General features: G+C 29.9%; 1 long non-coding RNA gene across 1 annotated transcript; it reads left to right on the top strand.

Annotated features, from left to right (window-relative positions):
* The first annotated feature begins 8,722 nt into the window (after positions 1-8,722).
* Positions 8,723-10,803, top strand: LOC110874593. The gene is made up of 4 exons (XR_002556072.2): positions 8,723-8,804; positions 10,091-10,213; positions 10,508-10,581; positions 10,738-10,803. It is a non-coding gene; the product is annotated as an uncharacterized LOC110874593 (long non-coding RNA).
* Positions 10,804-11,264: the final 461 nt, after the last annotated feature.

Raw genomic sequence — 11,264 nt, 5'->3', positions numbered from 1 at the left:
ATATATATATATATATATATATATATATATATATATATATATATATATATATATATATATATATATATATATATATATCGTTTTAGATGAAAAACGTAAATATGTCCAAACCTCAAGATCATTTTTAGGAAGTTACTCAACAATTTATGAAAATAATATATTATATTTTTATGATACAACAGTTTATCATCTAAAGTTTTCTCTCATGAATGTCATAAAAAATTTCCCATTTTTTTCTTTTAACCTCTATATTTTCTTATCTTTGAAAAATTTTGTTAATTTTTTTTTTCATTTTTAACCCTAACACTTTTCAACTTTGATCTATGCTTTCATCTTTTACAAATTTTGTTTGACGTTAAGGTCAATTTTTTTTGAGTGAACCCGCTACAACGAGTGTGTGTAGTATAATGTTGTTACGCCAATTGTTTCCCTGTTTAATGGCCCTGTGATAATGCGGAGGCCGTGATTCTGAAACTTAGTTATTATTTTCTAGTGAAAATTTCACTTTTTGTCCTTTATTTTTGTACTGAATTTTGAAATGTGCCATTTAAAAGTTTTAGTTTCAGTTTATGTCCAAAAAACACATGTTTTATATCACTTTATGTCCTTTACACCAAACTGAGTTAATTTACTCAGTTAGGTTTATTTAATGCAAGGGTATAATTGTCATTTGAAGTTTTTACTTTATTCATTGCCCCTTTTTAACCCCTTTATGCATCTTCTTCTTCAATTAGTTTAGGGTTTCAAATCTGCATCTTCTTCTTTCGGTTTTCTTTCAAGGTGTCGATAATGGTGCTTTGTGGGTGTGGAAAGGAAGCAGCGATTCGAACATCAAAAACCTCCAAAAATCCAGGCCGTAAGTTCTATGGATGCCACGGCAAGGTACGTGTTCAAAAATTTGGGTTTTTTATGTACTGAACTTGCAAGAACAAGCTTGAAGATAACCCTCCCCTATATATATATATATATATATATATATATATAGGGGAAGGTTCTTTTGAGAAGATATTTAATGTGTGAAGAAAAAGAAGAAAGGGATATTGGTAAAATACCATTTCATTTATAACTCATATCATTAGTTTTTAACTCTTTAATTAATTAGTCAACTAATCATTAATTATCCTACATATAATCTACAAAATCTACACATATCAAAATTTTCATACATATACCCTACACATTATAGAATTTTATGCTACACATTCGAAATTTATCCCACACACCTCGAAATATATCCAACACAACTCGTTATTTATCCTACACAACTAGTAATTTATTCTACACTTTAAATTAAGTTGGTTTTTTAATTTGGAAAAAGTATATATTTTGAAAAGGAGTTACAAATTTAATTTAGTTAGTTATTAAAGTGGAAAAATACAAATTAATGATTTTTGCAAGTTTACCAATATACCCTTATCTTAAAATTAAATGCAAATATTAAATGAAGTAAAATGAAGCATTCTTATTGGTTGAAACTTCTTCTTTTTTCTTCTTACAAAAAAATTATTCTCATTTGAACCCTCCACTATATATATATAAGGGGAGATTCATTTGAGAAGAAAATTATATTGAGAAGAAAAAGAACAAAAGGGTACAATTGTAAAACATTAAATAGTTTTTTCCCATCTCATTTATTATTATATTTGATTAATTAATTAGTTATAAAGACTATCATCCTCCACACTAATTGCTTACACACATCAAAATTTATCCTACACGTTTTGAAATTTGTCCTACACATATTGAAATTTATCCTACACAGCTCGTAATTTATCATGCACGCCTTGTAATTTATCCTACACTTTAAATTAACTTTTTTTTCTTTGAAATCATATATTTTTTGTATTAAGTTACAAATTTAATGTAGTTAGGTATTAAAAATGAAGACTACTAGTTAATAATCTATCTGAGTTTACCTATATACCTTTACACTATTATTAAATACAAAAATGAAATTAAGTAAAATAAAGGATTCTTATTAGTTGAAATTTTTTCTTTTATTCTTACAAAAAGAATTTCTCATTTGAACCCTCCACTATACATACATACATACATACATATATATATATATATATATATCGTTTTAGATGAAAAACGTAAATATGTCCAAACCTCAAGATCATTTTTAGGAAGTTACTCAACAATTTATGAAAATAATATATTATACCTTTATGATACAACAGTTTATCATCTAAAGTTTTCTCTCATGAATGTCATAAAAAATTTGCCATTTTTTTCTTTTAACCTCTATATTTTCTTATCTTTGACAAATTTTGTTAAATTTTTTTGTTCATTTTTAACCCTAACACTTTTCAACTTTGATCTATACTTTCATCTTTTACAAATTTTGTTTGACGTTAAGGTCAATTTTTTTTGAGTGAACCCGCTACAACGAGTGTGTGTAGTATAATGTTGTTACGCCAATTGTTTCCCTGTTTAATGGCCCCGTGATAATGCGGAGGCCGTGATTCTGAAACTTAGATATTCTTTTCTAGTGAAAATTTCACTTTTTGTCCTTTATTTTTGTACTGAATTTTGAAATGTGCCATTTAAAAGTTTTAGTTTCAGTTTATGTCCAAAAAACAAATGTTTTATATCACTTTATGTCCTTTACACCAAACTGAGTTAATTTACTCAGTTAGGTTTATTTAATGCAAGGGTATAATTGTCATTTGAAGTTTTTACTTTATTCATTGCCCCTTTTTAACCCCTTAATGCATCTTCTTCTTCAATTAGTTTAGGGTTTCAAATCTGCATCTTCTTCTTCCGGTTTTCTTTCAAGGTGTCGATAATGGTGCTTTGTGGGTGTGGAAAGGAAGCAGCGATTCGAACATCAAAAACCTCCAAAAATCCAGGCCGTAAGTTCTATGGATGCCACGGCAAGGTACGTGTTCAAAAATTTGGGTTTTTTATGTACTAAACTTGCAAGAACAAGCTTGAAGATAACTGGTTTTTTTTTCATTTCTTTGTTTCAGAATAGAAAATGTGGGTTTTTTTATGTGGATTGAACCATCAAAAATGTGTCAAACTTGCATGGACATCATACCCGATTTGTTGAAGTTCAAGAACGACTAACTCTTGTGAAATATGTGCGCTCGAAAATATATTGAGGTGGTATTAGATTAAGATAAAAGGTTTAATATAAACGTGGTAATATTCGAACATACAAATTCCCTAATTTTAAATCATACGTGTAAAAAAGCTGATAGATAAAAATAAATTATAATAAATTGTTTATACTTTTTAATGGCTAAAATCGCGGTATTTTCCCTTTACATGATTTAAACATGCAACCACTTAGTTAAAAAACACACCACTTTACCATAAACTATCTCTTTAGAAAACAATAAATTGTTCATACTAACTTTAAATTTTAACATTAAAATTTTTTAGCTGAAAACTTCAAATAACAGACGAATTTGTTGCGATTAATATTATAAAAATACTAGACTACCTAAATGAAGACAACACTGCTATATGATTTTGATGCAAACGAAAGTGCACAAATGGCTCAAAAGGCATATCAGGGTGGTACCCAAAATCTTTGAAAATTTGTGAACCATGTGCGAATATAAAATACGGGCCCCTAAAATGTAAACTTTTAGAAAATATATAAATTTATTTAGAAAATACACAGAGTTGAAAGAAAACAACAAAATAAGACTTTTTTCATAAAAAAATATGAAACACATCAAGGAAAAAAATCAACTAAAACTAAAGCAATCAGGAATAGAACCCAAGGTCTGTTTGCTAATAAAGTGACATGGGAACGACCAGACCATGTGCCTCAGCATATCATTTTCCAATTCAGTACTTATATATTCTAAGTTCTATAGCGTAACTTTATTAAAAAAATAATTTTTCGGGCCCCCAGAGGATTTGGGTCCTGAGCCGTCGCCCACCCCACACCCCGTCCTGGCCGGCCCTCAGGCATATGATTATTCAAAGGGTTAGAATTGAATGGTTTTAGCTGAAGTCGGCTATCTCTAAGTCTCAAAGACCCGATTATAATATTCTTTAATAGTTCTAAGGCCAGGCGGGGCGGTCACTTTTATGACCGTGATGGCCATTTTCAACGCGTGATGGGCCACCGCACGAAAACGTGTTATAGTACCACGAAATCCAATTTCGTTATTTTTTCAACGCCGTGATGATTTATTTTTGTGAGGGTAGTTGTTGGTTGGGGGGAAATTGTTGGGTGTGGGGGTGAGTGATGACCACCCCCACTAAAAAAAGTTGTGAGTGATGGAAAAATGATTGCTGACATGGCGGAACATGATTGGATATTGTGTGTGATGAAATTTTATCATTAGTGATCCCCCCTCCCCTAACTAAGAAATAACCGTAGATCTTAACTTATAGGATAGAAATTTTTACATTATATTTTTGTACGATATAAATTATCCAATGATACCACATTCTGGCAACACGCGTATAGAAAAATTGAATTAAAATTTAACTTTTATATGATGCAGAGTTGTACATTTCTTATAATTTATTCAATAACAAAAAATGTTACAAAAAAAATATGGGCCAGGAAAGAGGTTGGATGTTCCTTGGTCTCGGTAACTCGAATGGTCATGCTAAAATGAAAAAAAAATCGTTAGTCTCACCGCAAGAGGGGGCCTCATGTAACCAACTTCCGGCATGAGAGAATAAGTCAGCTAATCTTTGACGGGTGATAAAATGATAATAGATAAGAAGTGTAGAGAAATTAGTATAGTAAAATGGGGTTGTAAATGTGTTAATACAGGTGCCTAAGATGTTTCTCACCCAAGCATGGCCATGCGGTGAGCTTTTTGCCTACATTGAGTTACCTTCTCTCCTCGTTTCTATTCGTGCATGTCTGACGTTTGCTTTTTGTTAAAACAGGGCAAAAGTCCACCATTAAACAAAGCTAATTTACCCATGTGATCTGATCTTAGATTTACTGTTTTGTCAAATTATGTTGTCTTTATGAAGATCCTTTTTAAGTCGTTATCAAAAGATGTTTTTGCTACGTTACCATTTGACCATCAAAGTTGTTATGTGATGGATGGGTTTTGAAATGTGATTTATATGTGTTTAATGTCTAATCTTATGCATATTTGAGTGTTTATATGTTGGAGTTGCATAACTATGATGGTTTTTAGGTTAAATACGAAGATTGGATGTGTTTTGGAGAATGCATAAGGAGACGAAGTAAAGATATTAAAGTATAACATGATAGAGAATTAAGTTACGAAGACGTGGGCGCAAACGGCGAAGAAAACGGAGTTAAAACGAAGAAGTTATGAAGAAAATAGTTTGGGAAGAAGCTGTCATAGTAGGCTACGGTTCCAGGGTAGCCTACGGTACTGGGGTTATGGGAATAGGTATAAAGTTTCGAAAATTAGGGTTTTGATGCCATCTTCTACTCCATTCGACCAGGGATGCCTTTAAGAGATCATAAGGGCGATTTTCGAGCATTTTTTCACCATTCCACACCTTCCAATCATCTTCTAATCATCAATCATGCAATTCTTAATGAAGATTGAAGATCAAATCAAGAACATGAGTTGCTAATTCATTCATGATCATCTCGAGAGCTAAGGTTTGTGTTAGGAACCGGGTCAACTAGTGTTTACATACTTTTGGATTGGGATTTGTCTAATTATTCGGTTAGTCTATCTTGATTTTTATTTGTTTTTGATTAAGCGGTTGTTAGATTATCACTTACACACTTTTTTATCAGTTAATTGGTTTTGTCATCAACCGTTGGGATTATGCTTTAAGTTGTCATTGTTCTCGAAACTTTTAACCATTGAATTTGTTTGTGTTCGTGAAATCTAGGATTGGTAATTAACTAGGTTATTATTCAGTTGCATAATCTTCCGGTTCAGCTTGTGGATCATTGCAATCAAATATATTATCTTTTAGTTATTTATCAAGCAAGTAGGTTAACAAATCATATCTATCTGATTTCCAATTAGTAGTAATTAGGTTACCCGATTTTCTACACAACCCGAAAACCCGAGATTGGTTATTTTCTCAAAATTGTTTACAATCACATTAATCAAATTCGTCTTTACAATAACTCTCTCAATCAACAAAAAAAAAAAAAAAACAAATAGTTTTAGGATTAGAAAATTACAGACAAAGCAATAAACTTTAACACTTTTCACTAATTTCCCGTGGATTCGACACCCTACTTGCTCGCTCTTTACTAGTAAAGGTGATTAGGGCTATTTTTTACATACATTTTACCGACCAAGGCCGGCCCTGGGGGTGGGTGGGGAGGACCACCAGCCAGGGCCTGATATTTCGAGGGGCACATTTTTTATGAAAAAAACACGATATGTATATGTAAAATATTTTTTTAATAGGGTACACCCACAAAAACACCAACATAGGCCCTCTTACAAAACTATTCTTATGGTTTAGATTAGTTATTAACCTCTTTGGCATTAGGTTTAGACCTTTAGTGAGCCCAATACCCAATTTCGTTAAGGCCTAAGGGCACATTTTTTCGAGCTCGAACAGGGTACACGAATTCTCAGGGCCGGCCCTGTTACCGACCTTACGATATCGATCATTATGCTTCTTTGCTTCGTGCACTACGTGCTTCATACATCTAACCAGGTTGGCACATCTACTCACCTCATCAAACAACGTTTTATGCCCCTATGTAATTTAGAAGGTCGCTTGTTTCTTAGAAACCTTAATTAGTCCATCTATCAACGTTGATACTTGTCTCATTCTAATAAACTGAGACCTTAGATTGTAGAAACTCTAGTTTTATGCACTACGATAGACTTGAGCTCATCCTTATTGGTCGTACTGAGATATTCGTGGACCACCTAGCACACTACCTATCCATAACGGTACGAGCCAAAGCCTTGAACTGTTTTCTTTGTCGGTGGACATATTGGCAGTGCCTACATCTAGAGTTTATAAATAAAAAATTAAAGATACAAACTACATGTGTATGTCATTTTTCATATTATCTTATTCCTATATTTTTATGTTCTTACAGAAAAATAACAAAAATACAGTGTCTCTTATAAACAACTACATCGTTACACGATGATTAGGTGCACTCAAAATCAACCTAAAATCATAAATTTGTCGATATGCACGTTAAAGTAAACTTTTTTTTTTTCTTTATAATATGCTAGCAAAAATTATAAAACTAGTTTGTAATCTAATTGTTTATGCTATCCTATTTTAGGATCAACTAATTACAAATTATATAACAGAAGCAATAAACTATACCTTTAAAGTTAATGAATTTGTTTATTACATTTATAATCTCAAATTTAACCTATAACATAGATCTAAAATCTATATATATATATATATATATATATATATATATATATATATATATATATATAAATGAGATGGATTTGGGCTATGTGTCCTTTGTCTTTGGCCATCTAGGCTGATGTGGCAATTTGGTTTAGGAGGGAAATCCCAATTAGCTTTCAACAATCACGATTCCAAGGAAAAAAGGCGGGATCCGAATTGAGTTGGGTCGGGTCAACAGAAAATGGATCCTATATGTTATTTTCCAAAACCCTAGACACCACATTCATCTCCATTTTCCTTTCATCTCCCTTCTGGTTCAAGCATACGATTCAAGCATTGCCATTCCAAGTCAATAATCTTCATTCTCCTTCATCTTTATTATAAGGTATCTTCGATCTCCCTAAAATAATACCCGCAAAAATGGCCAAAATTGTTCACCGAAATCATACCTACCGAATCTTCCTTCTCTATCTTCTTTTTTCTTCTACAATTGTTCATCGTCTCATCGGATCTTCAAGATTTTATCAAGATCAAAGGTAAATATACCTAATCGAACCTAGATCTGCGTTGTTTATGTTATTGTATATACAAAGTTGTTTTTATAAAGATTGTTTCGATTGCTAAAAACCATTTGTTTTCTCATTTCTATAGATCCAATAAAAGAAATTAAAGGTGTGTTGTTATTTATGTTATTCGATTGTATTATACAAAGTTGTTTTTATGAATATTGTTTTGATAGCTAAAAACCATTTTTGTTCTGATTTCTGTAGATCTGATTAAAGAAATTAAAGGTATGTTGTTATTTATGTTGTTCAATTGTATATAAAGTTCATTTTATAAAGATTCTTTCGATTTCTAATAACGTTTTCTTTGTTCTGATTTCAGTAGATCCGATCAAACTTTATCTTTTTCTTTCTTTGGATTTCTAATAATCTTTGTTCTGATTTGTAATAACTTTTTCTTTGTTCTGATTTCTGTAGATCTGATTTCGGATTCCGATAATTCGTCAATCAAAAGAGGTTAGTTAAGTGTTATAGTTGTTTTATCTTTTTTAAGTTTGTAATATGTAATTTTATATCCTTTCTGTTCATTATTTTTTTTACTTATTAATATATGTTCTGAATGATTTATGGTTTGTATTTTCTCATGGTGAACCCTCAATCTTTTTTGAAATTCGGACTCGGATTGTTAGTCTACCAAAATAAGTTATGTTGTTCTGAATTTTGTAGATCCGATCATAAAATTGAAGGTATGTTGTTTTAGTTTGTTGTTTATCTACTGTGCATCTTTAATCTAAGCGATTGAACATTTATATTTTTTTTTTGCAAACAATATCAAGATCAGAGGTTTTGTTATCATCATCTACATTCTCTGATTTATGTAGTGTCTATGAACGTTAATCATGTATTGGACATTTATCAAACTCATGTATTGGACATTTATCGAACTTACTGATTTTTGTTTATTTTGATTTTCATGTGAATCCCTAAATCTTGGATAACAATCGGACTCCGATCATTCAACAAGCAACAGAGGTTAGTTGAATGTTATAGTTGTTTTCTCTTTTTTAAGTTTGTAATATTGTTTTGTCAGAATCTTTGCTCCACGTTTCTATTGTTTTGTTTGAAGCTTGATTGAATATCATATTTGTTCTTGGAGTTTAATGGTTTGATCCTTGATGTTTGACAATTGAATTTCGGATCATGATAACGGTTCGGTGCTACCCATCCGTTTGTTCCAAAATTATTATTGTTAATTTTTATTTCCTTATTTAGAGGATATATAATAACTTGATTTTAAATTCAAAATTTTGATTTGGAGTATAATATGGAAGTAAACGATTTGTAGTTAATAACATTAATTGGATTTCCTTTTTAGGTGAGTTCAATGTACCTAGACATGTTAATGGTTTAAAATTTAGAGTTTTATATATAATTTTGATTAAATTCTTCCAACATATTATAGTAATTTTAAATTTAAATTATATTTGATTTATTTTTAAATAAAGTTACCTGAAATAGAAGTTGACTACATTCATTTTTTATAATTGCTAATTATCCTAATTTTTAATAACCTCTAATCGACAATTATTGGTTTCTATATAACTAATTAGATTCAAATTATTCAACAATCATATTAAAAAATTTATTGGTTTTTACCGTATATGCTTTAAATCATTAAAATAATAGATACGGAATTGAGTTTTGAACTTTCACTGTATTTTAGATGATTATGTCCTTCAAGATGCTAACATTTGTATGTTTTCTAATATCGTTTTAATTATTAGAAGCCTGTTTTAAGACTATATTAATATTTTTTAAAAACGTCAACAAATGTGTTTTTAGTATATTTGGCTGATAATTTCCTTATTTAGATGATAGATAATAACTTGATTTAAAATTCAAAATTTTGATTTGGAGGATATTATGGAAGTAAACGATTTGGAGTTAATAACATTAATTGGATTTCCTTTTTAAGTGGGTTCAATGTACAAAGACATGTTAGTGATTTAAAATTTAAAATTCTATATATAATTTTGATTAAATCTTCCAACATATTATAGTAATTTTAAATTTAAATTATATTTGGCTTATTTTTAAATAAAGTTACCTAAAATAGAAGTTGACTATATTCATTTTGTATAATTGTTAATTATCCTAATTTTTAATAAACTTTAATCAACAATTATTGGTTTCTATATAGCTAATTAGATTCAAATTATTCAACAATCATATTAAAAATATTTATTGGTTGTTACATATAAGTTTTACATCATTAAAATTAAATTTTAAGCTTATATGTTTTTTGTTTCGATTCATAGGAAATACCGTATGATTTTGCAAGCTTATTGTGGGAAGGAAAAGTTCCATATGGTCAATGTCTTGAACTTATTGATGATGACTTATGCAACTGCATGAGTCTGAATCTTTTTCGAACACAAGAGGTAAGTTTAATTTTATCGTTTTTTGGTGTTTTTTGATCCGGTATAATGATAGTCAATTATTATTTTAAATTTATATTTTGAAGTAAACCATTATTGTGTGTGATTTTAAATTTTTAATTTCGAAGTCAATCATTATCTTAAATTTAAATTTTGAAGTTTGCTATTAATGTGTTTGATTTTAAATTTGGAAGTCAATCATTTTTTTAAATTTAAATTTGGAAGTAAACCATTAATGTGTTTCATCCATTTAGCCATTCCTTTTTCAATTAACTTAATTCATCTTTAATGTGACAGAATTGATGGAGTGATATAAGAAGGTTTCTTTGTTAATTGATTATTCTCTTCCGCTTACAGGGGATAGCGCTAAGGTAATTAACATCAAAATTCAATATTTCTATTACTTGAATTCTCTTGCTTTATAATTTCTTTCAATGTATTATTTTGTGTTTTGACTTGGATATAAAACATAATGTGAAGGTATATTTTAAACTTATTTTACCGAGTTTTTTTTATTTGGATTGCAGAATAAGTGCTTTGATGAACTAATAGGTGTTTGAATTTTGTGTTTACTTTGCTCTGCATAGGGCTCCTTCAGTTTTTTGTATTCTTTTACTTCGCTCAGTAATTAATCTATTTTCAAGATAAGAATACAAGCTGCATCTGCATTGGCTACCCTACCAACAATAGTGGGTGAATCAGTAATAACAAAACTATTGAGATAAGTTTTAAAGCTTATTGAGAAATATTGATTGTGTTTCTATAAATACTTTACCGTTTAATTTTGTAAAAAACCTTCATATTTAATTTTCAGATATGGATCCAATGAACAACAGTCCTTCATTTTTAAAGCTTATTCAGGAAGATGACCAAATATTTTTGGTACGGTTATTGGTATTCTAAATACTAATCATATTTTTAGTAAACTGATGTTTGTCTTTTTTTTTAAACTCATAGCAAATACCTAATGACTTTGCTTCAATGATTTGGGGAGACCAACCACCTTACAAAGATTTAGTTAAGATTGTTGATGGCAACAAGTTATGGTTTGTAA

The sequence above is a fragment of the Helianthus annuus genome, chromosome 9 (genome assembly GCF_002127325.2).
Source record: "Helianthus annuus cultivar XRQ/B chromosome 9, HanXRQr2.0-SUNRISE, whole genome shotgun sequence".
Classification (NCBI taxonomy): Eukaryota; Viridiplantae; Streptophyta; class Magnoliopsida; order Asterales; family Asteraceae; genus Helianthus; species Helianthus annuus.
Note: the sequence above shows the minus strand (reverse complement) of the source record. Positions and strands in the feature narration are given on the sequence as shown.